The sequence below is a fragment of the Acinonyx jubatus genome, chromosome A2 (assembly GCF_027475565.1).
Source record: "Acinonyx jubatus isolate Ajub_Pintada_27869175 chromosome A2, VMU_Ajub_asm_v1.0, whole genome shotgun sequence".
Classification (NCBI taxonomy): domain Eukaryota; kingdom Metazoa; phylum Chordata; class Mammalia; order Carnivora; family Felidae; genus Acinonyx; species Acinonyx jubatus.
The window spans coordinates 70,866,634-70,880,434 of NC_069383.1; the positions used below are offsets into that span (position 1 = coordinate 70,866,634).

The 13,801-nt window shown below is 33.6% G+C and overlaps 1 protein-coding gene across 1 annotated transcript in view; it reads right to left on the reverse strand.

The window, feature by feature from the left end:
- GNGT1 (G protein subunit gamma transducin 1) overlaps nt 1-13,354 on the reverse strand; it is a 54,032-nt gene extending 40,678 nt beyond the window's left edge. The window contains exon 1 of the mRNA XM_053218449.1: nt 13,295-13,354. The gene's annotated coding sequence lies outside the window, so the exon portion shown is untranslated. The remainder of the gene's footprint in view (nt 1-13,294) is intronic.
- Nucleotides 13,355-13,801: the final 447 nt, after the last annotated feature.

Below are 13,801 nucleotides of genomic sequence, written 5' to 3' on the forward strand. Positions count from 1 at the left end.
AGCCACAGAAATCAGACAACAAAAATAAATAAAAGGCAACCAAATCAGTAAGGAAAAAATAAAACTTTCACTATTTACAGATGACCTGATAACTGTATATAGAAAACCCAAAGACTCCACTAAAAAAACTGCTAGAACTGATAAACAAATTGAGTAAAGTCACAGGATACAAAATCAATGTATAGAAATCTTTTGCATTTCTACATACACCAAGTAATGAAGCAGAATTAGGATAAATTAAGAAACAATCCCATTTACAATTATACCCAAATTAATAAGATACCTAGGAATAACCTAACCAAAGAGGTGAATGACTACTTTGAAACTACAGAACACTGATGAAAGAAATTGCAGACCACACAAAGAAATGGAAAGATATTCCATGTTCATGGATTGGAATAACAAATACTGTTAAAATGTCTATATGACCCAAAGCAATCTACACATTTAATGCAATTCCTATCAAAATACCAACATCATTTTTCACAGAACTGGAACAAACAATCCTAAAATTTTTATGGAACCAGAAAAGAACTCAAACAGCCAAAGCAACCTTGAAAAACAAAAGCAAAGCTAGAGACAACACAACTTTGGACTTCAAGTTATATTACAAAGCTATAGTGATCAAAATAGTATGGTATTGGCACAAAAACATACATATAGATCAATAGAATATAAAATCCATAAATAAACCCACAATTATATGGTCAATTAATCTTCAACAAAGCAGGAAAGAATATCCAATGGGAGAAATACAGTCTCTTCAACAAATGGTGTTGGGAAAACTCAAAAGAAACATGCAGAAGAATGAGACTGGACCACTTTCTTACACAAAAATAAATTCAAAATGGATTAAAAACCTAAATGTGAGGCCTGAAACCATAAAAATACTAGAGGAGAACATAGGTAATAACTTCTTTGACACTGGCTCTAGCAGCTTATTTCTAGATATGTCTCCTGAGACAAGGGAAACAAAAGCAAAAAATAAACTATAGGAACTTCATCAAAATAAAAACCTTCTGCACAGTGAAGGAAACAATCAGCAAAACTAAAAGGCAACCTATGGAATGGGAGAAGATATTTGCACATGACATACCTGATAAACAGTATCTGAAATAAATAAGGAACTTCTAAAATGCAACACTCAAAAAACAAATCCAACTTAAAAATGGGAAGAAGACATGAACAAACATCTCCTCAAAGAAGACATACATTTGGCCAACAGATACATGAAGAAATGTTCATTATTTATGATCAGGGAAAGGCAAATCAAAACTATAATGAGATATCCCCTCACACCTGTCAGAAAGGCTAAAATCAGTAACATAAGAAATAGGTGTTGGTGAGGAAAAAGGAACTCATGCACTGTTGATGGGAATGAAACTGGTATGGCCACTCTAGAAAATAATATGGAGTTTCCGCAAAAAGTTAAAAATAAAACTACCTTATGATCCAGCAATTGCACCACTGGGTAGTTACCCAAAGAATACAAGAACACTAATTCAAAGGGATACATACACCCCTATGTTTATAGCAGCATTACTTACAATAGCCAAATTATGGAAGCATCCCGAATGCCTATCACTAGAAGAATGGATAAAGAAGATGTGGTATGTGTGTGTGTGTGTGTGTGTGTGTGTATGTGTATGTGTATATATGTATATGTGTGTGTATATATATACACATATATATATATTGTGTGTGTATACACACACACACACAGTGGAGTAGTATTAAGTCATAAAAAAAATGAAGTCTTGCCATTTGCAATGACATAGATGGAGGTAGGGAGTATAATGCTAACAAAATAAGTCAGAGAAAGACAAATACCATATGATTTCACTCATATGTGGAATTTAAGAAACAAAACAAATGAGAAAAGGAGAAAAAAGAGAGAGAGACAAATCAAGAAACTGACTATTAATTATAAATAACAAACTGGTGGTTACCAGAGGGGAGGTGGGGGGGGGGGGGGAGGTTGGGTTAAACAGGTGATGGGGATTAAGGAGTGTACTTGTCATGATGGGCACAGGGTGATGTATGGAAGTGTTGAATTACTATATGGTATACCTGAAACTAACATAACACTGTATGTTAACTGGAATTATAATAAAAACAAAAAACAGCAACAACAAAAGAAATGCATTGCTGGCATTTTTTCCCCTCTGTGACAGTCTTTTTGCCTGAAGCCCCAAAGGGTTTTCTTTCATTTTAGACTCTATTAATTTTACTAGGTAATATATCATAATTGATCAGAATTTAAAGATCTGTTTTCATAGTTGTTTTTCTTCTTGCCACATATATTTAATTTATACACACACACTACATGTTTTGCTTATTTTCTGTATCTAGAATTTTTCTTTTGAATACCTTTCTCTCTCTCCCTCTCTCCCATTTTGTGTATGTTCTCTTGGCTCTTTTAATTCCTTATTCAAATGTTCCTTATTTTAATGCCAAAGCTGCTTTCTGTTGAACAGTTGATAATTATCTTGACTTCCAAAATGATTGTTTTCCATTTCTTTCCTGAGTTTAGTCAATTCTAATTTTTTCCGTCTTTCTATATTTTGTCATCTTTATTATTTATTGTTATTCAAGTCATTTTTTATTCTTATTTCTTAGCCTTTATTTTATGGCGTGTTCTCTTATCTACCATTGCTGGTTTAATATTATGGATTTTGTATTTGAGCACTGGGTTATAATTTTATAATTTTTCTCTGCTACATTTTTAGGGATATTTTTATCCCGTGAAAAAATTGAGTCTTTTCTCTTTATTATAGCTTCATAAGGATGTTGTTTGATTTTCTGACCATTTTTAAATGTCTTGGATTTTTGTACATCAGCAACAGCCAGCATCCCTATGGAAAAGGATGAAAGGTTTGGGTGATTACTAGGTTTCTTAGTTCAAGAACATACTCTTCTGTTGGTACTCAGAGGTCTTTAGGAAGTGAGTCCATTGTTGCATGTTGGTGTGTCTTCTACTTTCTGTGATTCTTTCACTTTCTCTGAGATTCTTGCTTTCTATTTCTTTCTTTGTCCATTCACTATCAGATCTTCAAAGGATATTTACTTCTTTAGGGCCGGTGCACTGCCACCTCTGGTTCTACAACTCACTATCCCTTCTCTCTCCCAACTCCTTCAAAGGCTGTGGCTTTGATCCACTAGGCTTCACACTCTCATTGAGGTAAAACCCTCTTTTTTGGGGGGTTACATCATCACACTTCACCAACTGCAGGATCCTACTACACTCTGCTTTCATGCATAATCTTCACATTTTTCCCCAGTTACATGTAAATAAATGTTTGTGTGTTCCCTTTCTCTTAGTTTCACTCTACATATAAGTTGTGGGTGATTTTATTAGATCTCTTTATGAATCTGTACAGTCTTTGGAGGGTGTGTGGAGAGATTACTATTGAAGTATCCACAATTATCCAAGGGAAATCTGAAGTCCAAAATAATGTTAAAACTAAAATAATATTTTGTTTTAAAAACCGTAATTTTTCTTTCCTCTTTTTTAAACCTGCTTTGATTCTTACATTCGCATCTCTTACTGCATATAGAATATAAATTATATGTTGACATTACCTTCAAAGCCTAAGCTCCTTAACCCATGAATGAATTTGTAACTTTAGCTTATTTAGTATTTGATGCTAATAGATTCTTCAGCAAAGATGCAAATTGATATAGTCCTAGACTAGAGTTTTGCATCAGAGGCCAGCAGTTCCCCTCTGACTAAAATGGAGGTTAAGCTTATATTAATCTTGCATGTTTTACTTAGATGATTCTTTTGATATTTGATACTGAAGAGGTCTGCCCTTTGTTCTTAGCCATCCTCCCCTGGAAATTTTTCATCTGAATCACAGTGCTATAATTCTCATGACAAATTGATATTCTGCATTGTGCTGTAATCTTTTCAGATAACTTATAAAACATTGTTTTTTACAGGAATAAAAAAATAGAGTTGTTCAGCTATAATTTTAATATATTCTTAGTCCTTTTATATTTCTTGAGTTTACTGGAGCTACATGAATGATGGTATATCATCAGTTTAATTATTACCTGCTAAAAACAAACTTTTGTTGCAAATATAGTCTACAATTTTAAATGAACAACCAAAGCTATTTACAACTTTCTAACAAATAATTGCTGTCTGTAATAAAATGTGGTAAAATGTTATTTTTTAAATCAAACTTTGTATGTAAATGTCACTTCTCATAACTAATAATCAAGGGTGGCTTAATATTACGCATTATGCTTCAAGGAGACAATTATCTTTAAAATCAGGATATTTCTATGTTAGGTCAATAGTCGTAAAGTGTTTTAAAGCATTTAACTGCTAAAGGCCAGGTATTTGCCCTTTTAAAAAACAGATAAATGGTTATTTCTTGACTTTCTTTTCTAAGGATTTGTGTCAATTTTTATAATAATGTAACAGTGTTTTATTTCTTTTTAAAAGTAGTTTCCTCAAAATGGAAAAACATTCCATGCTCATGGATTGGAAGAACAGATATTGTTAAAAAGTCGATACTACCCAAAGTAATCTACATATTCAATGCAATCCCTATCAAAATCACACCAGCATTCTTTCACAGAGCTAGGACAAACAACTCTGTAATTTGTATGGAACCAGAAAAGACCGTGAATAGCCAAAGTAATGTTGAAAAAGAAAACGAAACAACTCAGGCAACAACAGATGTTGGTGAGGATGCAGAGAAAAAGGAACCCTTTTGCACTGCTGGTAGAAATGCAAACTGGTGCAGCCACTCTGGAAAACAGTATGGAGCTTCCTCTAAAAACCAAAAATAGAACTACCCTATTATCCAGCAATTGTACTCCTAGGTATTTATCGAAAGGATAGAGGTGTGCTGTTTTGAAGGGGTACTTGCACCCCAATGTTTATAGCAGCACTATCAACAATAGCCAAAGTATGGAAAGAGCCCAAATGTACTGACTAGTGAATGGATAAATGAGATGTGGTGTGTGTGTGTGTGTGTGTGTATATATATATATATACATACACACACACACATACACAATGGAATATTACTTGGAGATCAAAAAGAATGAAATCTTTCCATTTGCAACAACATGGACAGAATTAGAATGTATTATGCTAAGAGAAATAAGTCAGTCAGAGAAAGATAAATAGCACATTTCACTCATACATAGATTTTAAGAAACACAACAGAAGAACATAAGGGAAGAGAAGGGAAGCAAAAATAAGATAAAAACAGAGAGGGAGACAAACCATAAGAGACTCTTAAATACAAAGAACAAACTGAGGGTTTCTGGTGGGGTGTTGGGCAGGGAGATGGGCTAAATGCATGATGGGCATTAAGGAGGGCACTTGTTAGGATGAGCACTGGGTGTTATATATAAGTGATGAATCACTAAATTCTAGTCCTGAAATCATCATTATACTATATATTAACTAACTTAGATCTAAACAAATTACAATCTAAAAAAATAAAAAAATTAAAAAGTAATTTCTTCACTATTTGAATATATTTATTCAAGTTAATTTTAGAATCTGTTTTTCATGTTAAAAACAATCCCATACCAGTAAGTGCATTTGCATAATATGTATGCATATATAACACAAAGGATAGAATTAGAGTCATATTTTCATCTTCTTTATTTTATCAAATTATATTATGATGTTTTTCTAGATCCTACTATCAAGACAGGTGGAAGGTCCAGTACCAATCTATGAAAATTCTTTCCCTAACTTGTGATATTTTAAGACTATTGGGAGCTAAGAGGCTTCTTCAGTCACAAATGATATTTAGAGTCAGGGAGAAGTCTCCTTTCTGTCCATGGTCCCTATATGTCCTTTTATGGAACAGGATGCACTGTCAGCAAACATCTGCACCTCCGCTTTGCTTCTCTGTGACGCAACTCCTATGAAGGAGTTGTTTTACTCAGCCACTTGACCAAATCAACTGGTCCTACAAAGGAGAGTAGGCCCACATTGAATCCATATCCTGTTTACTAATGTTGAAGTCAAGGATACTCCTCACTCAGGCACACCCTGCCCTTACTGACTCATGCATAGTCACCTTCTTCTGAAGATGTTCCCTGGAGGTGTTGTCTGAATGGAATCAGACATGTTTCAATTAGTATGTGTTTAACACTTGCCCTTTTGCCTGTGCCAGTAATTCATCAGAATTCCATGCTTTATTTATTACACCCTATGGAAATAAAAGGCTGACAAAACTCTCTTTCCTGTAATGGAGGTAGAGCCAACATTGCAAGGACAGCTACCATAAATCCATGCATCTCACTTCTTTTTAGTGATGACAATCCTAAATATCAAACTGCTTCTTTCTTTTTTTGTTGGTAAGTTCCATGCCCAGTACAGAGCCCAATGTGGGGCTTGAACTCACAACCTTGAGCTGAGATCGAGTGTCAGATATTTAACTGACTGAGCTACCCAGGCACCTGAGACCTGCTTCTTTTAAAGATGAGCTACCTTGACTATCTTAAAGACGAATACAGGGGTAAAACACACATGGACTTGTTGGGAATTATATTAGAATAACAACAAAATACCCCTTAGTACATCATGATTCATTTAAATCTTTTCTATTTAAATTTTGTTTTTCATTTTTAAAAAGTTTTATTGTTTGTGTCAGAGGAACTGTGTTATAAATTACATATTCTAACTGGTAATTACTGTTAAGTTGAAAAGCTATTATTTTGGGACTAGTTACTTTCTGATTAATCAAATACTAAATATTTCTTAACTGAAAAAATATTTTAACATGACTTTTAAAGTTTTTCAACAGAGTAAACCACAAAATTTTCAAGTAATAATTATATTTCCTGTTGCCAATATCTAAACAACTGGTTCTTTTTCTTGTCTTGTTGCATTGGCTGAAATTTTCAGAAACAGTGATACATAATAGTGAGGAAAGTACTTCTGTTTATTTCTGACTTTTATCAATATACTTTTTGTGTTTTTTAGTTAACTATGCCATTGACTGTAGGTTTGAAATTAATATTTATCAGATTAATGAAGGATAATCTTCTTCCTAATTTACTAGGAGGTTTTTCCTTATATCAAGAATACATCATGGATCTAGCTTGACATATATTCAGCATATAAATATGGTATTTTTCTCCTTTGATACTTTGATATGATAAATTATCTAATAGATATATCAACATAGGTTTATCAATAAATCCTAAAATATAACACTTATATTAATATTAAAAATTTTAACAGTGCTAAACAATTTGATAATTTTTATAAAAATTTAGTCTAAATTCTGTAGTTTTTCTCTAATGCTCTCTAAAATGTTGGCATTAATGGTATGTCAGAAAAAAAAGTATATTCTAAAATATTCTATCATTTTTCTATGCCCTGTTTTTTTTTAATCATATTATCAGGTTTATTTATTTGGTTTTTGGAGGATTTTAATAACTCATACCTTAAATTGTGTGAGCCTAGCACTCTGTTAAAGAAAGTTATATAAAATTTTCTATCTTATTTATGAATTTTTATTTATTCAGGCTTTCTATATCTTCTTGGGTTGCTTTTGGTAATTAAAATTTTCCTTTAAAGTAATTTGATTTAGGCTTTTGAAGTTTTTAAATTAAATTTTATATCACATCTTTTTAAGGAAAAAAATCATTATTTTATCCTTAATTATGGCTTTCCCTACTTTATTACACTTTGTTTTGTTTTTTAAAGTTCATTTATATTTGAGAGAGTGAGAGCGAATGTACACACTAGCGTGGGGGAGGGGCAGAAAGAGACAGAGAGAGAATTGGAAACAAGCTCCAGGCTCTGAGCTGTCAGCACTGAGCCTTACATGGGGCTCCAACTCACAAGCTGTGAAATCATGACCTGAGCTGAAGTCAGACGTTTAACTGACTGAGCCACTCAGATACCCCATTACACTTTTAAATGAAATTTTCAATGAAACACGATTCTATCATTTGTAATATGCTAATAAATCAATTTTTGGTTTATATTTATTAATTTCACCATCTTGATTTTGTAAGTACATAGTTTTCTTTCCTTAGTTGAAAGGGCTTTATATGAAAGATTTGAAAAGTAATAAATGAAATGAAACAGCATAAATCCGTGGTTAAATTTAAATAAAATCATGCAAAAAAACCCAATAATACTAATTTTAGGAGGAGTTAAAATAATAGAATTAGATTGAAATATTTTATGTAAGTGGAAAAGAAACTGCAATAAGAGTATTCTAGGAAAGTAAAGGTATTTACTAATATTTTATTTTTTTAGGTTAAGATTACTATAAAATATAGTGTGTGGTTTTCAAATTATCAAAGAGAAAAAAATGAAATTAGAAACAATTCACATGAGGACAAGAAAAGAGCAAAAAAGAATCAAAAGATACAAAAGCTAGGACAAATAGCACAATAAAAGCTGACAGAAACAAATACAATGATGATTACATTAAATGCACTTGGAAAATATTTTAAAGACAAAGATTATCTTCCCGAAATAAATAATAAATTTAGTTCTTTGCTGCTCAACAGAGACAAATCTAAAACATAGACAAATAGAAAGTCTGACTAAAAAGTATTGGAATACATCCCAGGAAGATACCAACCAAAAAACGTTAGTATATCTCTATTATGTAAGGCCAAAATTTCATCTACTATTCATATTTTAAAAATAAATTCAGTAAGAAAATATAACTATTCTAAATTTCTGTGTACCTAAGAACAGATTATCTATGTTTATCTATGCATAGCAAAACAAAAATTTAACAGAATTATAAGGATAAATAAACAAATATACCAACATAGGTGAAAATATTGATAGACTTATCTCAATAATTGGTAGATCAAGATACAAAAAAAAAACACTAAGGATATGCAGACTGTTTAAAAAACTCAAAATTAATACAGTTTGTATCCAATGGACACATGACACACTGCCCCAAAACTACAGAATACACATACTTTTAGAGTAGCAGTGACCAGGGGCACCTGGGTGGCTCAGTCAGTTAAGCGTCCAACTTCGGCTCGGGTCAGGATCTCACGGTTCGTGGGTTCAAGCCCCACATTGGGCTCTGTGCTGACAGCTCAGAGCCCGGAGCCTGCTTCTGATTCTGTGTCTCCCTCTCTCTCTGCCCCTCCCCTGCTCATGCTGTCTCTGTCTCTCAAAAATAAATAAATGTAAAAAAAAAAAATTTAAAGTAGGGGTAACCAAACTTTCTTTGCAAAGGGCCAGATGGTAAATATTTTAGGCTTTGCAGGACATACAGTTTGTTTTTTTCTTTCTTTCTTTTAATTTAAATTCAAGTTAGTTAACATACAGTGTAGTATTGGTTTCAGGAGTAGAACCCAGTGATTCACCACTTCCATATAACACCCAGTACTCAATCTGAACAAGTGCCCTCCTTAATGCCCATCACCCATTCGGCCCATACCCCACCCACCTCCCCTCTAGTACACCGCAGCTTGTTCTCTGTATTTAAGAGTCTCTTATGGTTTGCCTCCTTCTCTGTTTTTATCTTATTTTCCCCTCCCTTCCCCTATGTTCTTCTGTTGTGTTTCTTAAATTCCACATGAGTGAAATCATGGTATTTGCCTTTCTCTGACTGACTTATTTCACTTAGCATGATGTATTCTAGTTCCATCCACAATACAGTTTCTACCACAACTGCTCAACTCTACCACTGTAGTATAAAAACAGCCACAGACAACATATAGATAAGTTTGACTTCATTCAAATAAAATTTGATTTGCAGAAACAAATGGCTGGCTGGCTTCAGCCTTAGGGCCATAGTTTGCTGATCTCTGTTCTAAAGTATACATATAATATCAATGAATATTACCACCTAACCATAAAGCAAAACTCAACCATTTTTAAGGTATGGATATCATATAGGTAACATTCTTTGAAAAGAATACAGTTAGGTTAGTTATCAGCAATAAAAAGTTAACTAGAAAATTACTTCTGTTTGGAAATTTAGAAAAACCCTCATGGGTCAAAAAGAAATAATTGTAAATTAGAAAATATTTTGACCTGAATAATAATGAAAACATACCTATCAACATTTGTAGAAGGCAGCTAAGAAATACTCAGAAAAAAAGGTTTGCATTTAATGCATATATTAGAAAATATGAAAGTTTTAACTTAATAAGTTGAGCATCCAAGAACCAAGATTAACAAAAATAAAAGAATTGGTGCCAAAGTAATCTTAAGAAAGAAAAACAAAGCTGGATATATGACAATCCCAGACTTCAAGATATACTACAAAGATGAAGTAATCAAAATAGTATGGTACTAGCACAAAAACAGACAAAGATTAAGGGAACAGGACAGAGAGCACAGTAAAAAGCCCATACTTATATAGTTAATTAATCTATGGCAGAGGAGGCAAGAATATACAATGGGGAAAAGACAGTCTTCAATAAATGGTGCTGGGAAAACTGGACAGCTATATGCAAAAGAATGAAACTAGACTGTTTCTTACACCATACACAAAAATAAACTCGAAATGGATTAAGGACCTAAATGTAAGACTTGAAACCATAAAACTCCTTAAAGAAAGCATAGTCTCTTGGATATTGGCCTTAAAAACATTTTTCTGTATATGTCTCCTCAGGCAAGGGAAACAAAAGCAAAAATAAACTATTGGGACTATACCAAAATAAAAAGCTTTTGAACAGCAAAGGGAACCATCAACAAAGCAAACAATTTATTGAGTAAAAGAATCTACTTGCAAATGGAATATATACTAAGGGATTAATATCTAAAATATATAAAGAACTTACAGAACTCAACACACAAAAACAATCCAATTAAAAATAGGCAGAGGACCTGAACAAACATTTTCCAAAGAAAAAATGTAGATGGCCAACAAACACATTAAAAAATGCTCAACATCATTAATCATAAGGGAAATACAAATCAAAACCACAATGAAATATCATCTCTTACCTGTCAGTATGGCTAAAATCAAAAAGTAAGTGTTGATGAGAATGTGGGGGCAAACGGAGCCCCTTGTGCACTGTTGGTGGGAATATAAACTGGTGCAACCACTGAGGAAGAGCATGGAGAATCCTCAAAAACTTCAAAATAAAATACCATCTGATCCAGCAACTTTACTACTGGGTTTTTACACACACAAAACAAAGTCACTGATTTAAAAAGATATACGCATCCCTATGTTTATTGCAGCATTATTTACAATAGCCAAGATATAAAAACAACCTAAGGGTCCACTGATAGATGATAAAGAAAATGTAGGATATACATACAATGTAATATTACTCAACCATAAAAAAGAATGAGATCTTTCCAATTGTGACAATACAGATGGACTTAGAAGGTGTTATGGTAAGTAAAAGAAGTCAAAGAGAGAAAAATGCCATATGATTTCACTTATATGAGGACTCTAAAAAACAAGACAAACAAACAAAAACAGAACTGGTGTTTGTGACAGGGGAGGAGGCTAGGAGGATGGAGGAAACAGGTGAAAGGGAGTCACAGGTGCAAACTTCCAGTTACAGAATGGGGAAGTCACAGAGATGAAGGTGCAGTATGGGGAATACAGTCAATAATGGCTTTGTATGGCAACAGATGGTGACTGCACTTACTACAGTGAGCATAACTTAACATACGGAGTTTTTGAATCCCTGTATTATGCACCTGAAACTAATATAGCATTGTATGTTAAATATGCTTCAATACAAAATAATTTTTAAAAGGACTGGATTATCATAATAAGACTGACACAAGTAAGAGACCAAACCTTATTAATGGTATCAAGGATGCAAATAATCAAAGAGCATAGTTAACCCATAGAAAAGTCTAGTACTTTTAGGTGGGCATTCTCAGGTCTTTTTTTAAAACCGTATTGGAAATTCTCTGGCCCAGAGCACCCATATTGGAGGAGCTATTTAGGTCATAACCCACCTCTGCTTTATACTCAGATAGTTGTAGCTTACATGATGTATTTCAGGCAATCATGTCCCATAAATCTATAGATTCCAGGTTCTTTATTTTAAGCAATTCTAAATGGCCAGGCACACCCTGCTAAAAGCCCTTCATAATAAAGCCTTTCCTTCTACAAACCATTTAGTCTATTTGCTATGAGGTCTGTCATTGGTTTGTTTACAAGGAGATTAAACTAGAGCATTTGCCTTCTTTCTTTTCCAGGGCAACTCCTCCTCTGGTCAGGAGAGCAAATGCATTGCAGACCTGCTGTTTTAATCATTTATTTCCCAAGAAACCAGTCAGAACAATGGAATAAATTTAAAAACAAACCAAACCCCCAAAACTCAAAAAGCGGAAAGCCATAGAAGGATTAATGGTGTAGAAACAAAGGTAAATGGACAAAATACACAATGCCAAACAAAGAAACCTTTGTATATTGAAAATATCAATAAAATCGACAAACTTCAGGCAAGATTAACAGAACAAAAACAAGGAAACAAGGCAAAAATAATCACTATCAGAAGACATCAGTACAGATACGAATACAGGTTACAAGGATAATACTCTATTTGCTACAAAAAAGAGCCTATTTTTATGCCAATATATCAAATCTTAAATTGAATGAACATAACCCTAGAGGAGAATCTTCAACCATGCAAGTAATAAAGAGAAACAGGAAAAGGATTGATTGGAGCTCTGAATGTCATTAACGGTAGAATTTAAGACTGAAAAGAAGTGAGAACAAGGGTAACAGAATGGAATGATTTTTATTATATGCTCAGTCAATGTAGAAATGAAACACCTAACAAAAATCAGGAGGCAGAGGAAAGAAAAGGTGGAAAATGGAATCAGCTGTGGTAGGACTCAGAGGAAACCACTTATAGCTGAGACATCAAGTAGTTGGAATAATAGCATATTCATAAATATAAACACTAACGTCACCCTGTTGAGTAAAATTATGCAATTAAATTATCAGGGCAGGGTAGGAGATATGAGTTAATTTTATTGTAGTTCATAGTAGGGAACAAATAGTTAAGGGCTAAAGAAAGAGAGAACTGAGGGCATTTTATAAAAGTAAAATTGCAAAGTACCCAATAAAAGAAAAGAAATACAAAGAAATATCAGAAAGCTGGAATAAAAAGCAAAAAACCTAGAACACCTAGTGAAATATATACATTTAAAAAACAGAAGAGACTTCTGGTTTCCAGTCTGACTCTTATAAAAGCTTGAAAGTTGTCATTCTGTCCTCCCAACAACAAAAACAAACAAAACCAACAACTCTTCTTAGATCCATCAGATAACTGATGTCACAGGGTAAACTGCCAGCCTGAAAACTAAACAGGTAAATAACAGAGAATCACAGCTTACCAGGAGCAGAGCCCCAGGAGCAGCTTACAACAGAAGCCAGGAACCGGTAGGAACACGGAAATGTAAATCAACTTAATTGCTGGAAACTGAGCATGGGCTAGTTTGAGAGATTAAAAACTCCTGGGGACCCAGCTTTACAAAGGTAAATGTAATTTTACCATACAACCCGGCATTCATGCTCCTAGAAGTTTACCCAATGAGTTGAAAAGTTATGCCAAGGGATGCCTGGGTGGCTCAGTTGGTTAGGAGACTGACCAGCTCAGGTCATGATCTAACAGTCTATGAGTTCGAGCCCTGTGTCAGGCTCTGTGTTGACAGCTCAGAGCCTGGAGCCTACTTCAGATTCTGTGTCTTCTCTTCTCTCTACCCCTCCCCTGCTCACGTCCTGTGTCTCTCAATAATAAATAAATGTTAAAAAAAAAAAAGAAAAGTTATGTCAAAACAAAAACCTGCATGCGAATCTTTACAGCAGCTTTATTTATATTTGCTACAAGTTGGAAGATGTCC